Source organism: Monopterus albus, unplaced genomic scaffold, assembly GCF_001952655.1.
Source record: "Monopterus albus unplaced genomic scaffold, M_albus_1.0 scaffold280.1, whole genome shotgun sequence".
In the NCBI taxonomy this organism is placed as follows: domain Eukaryota; kingdom Metazoa; phylum Chordata; class Actinopteri; order Synbranchiformes; family Synbranchidae; genus Monopterus; species Monopterus albus.
In genome coordinates this window covers 275,005-275,353 of record NW_018128160.1, presented here as the reverse complement: position 1 = coordinate 275,353, position 349 = coordinate 275,005, and positions in this window count along the sequence as shown.

Here is a 349-nt window from a genome sequence, read left to right as displayed (position 1 = left end):
GCTACAGAATTTACAATCAGCTTTTATGTGAAATTTCACTTAAAAAGGGCAAAAAAAAAAAAAAATTAAGAACCAGTGAACAGTAATGTCAGGCAGTCCACGGTCTGAACCAAAAGAGGACGCCAAGCATTTCATCACCAACAGCTACCTGCAAAACAGCTTCAAACTTTGCTCTGAAATGCTCCTTAGAAGATTTTGCCACATAATACCATATGGTGATTACTTGGTGGTTACATGAAACTGGTGAAATGGTAACATGGATGTCTCAATCTCACTATGGTTATTCCGCAGTATTATTTTGTGCCTAATGATTGTGAAATCCCTCCCTCCCCCCCAAAAAAAACAAAAC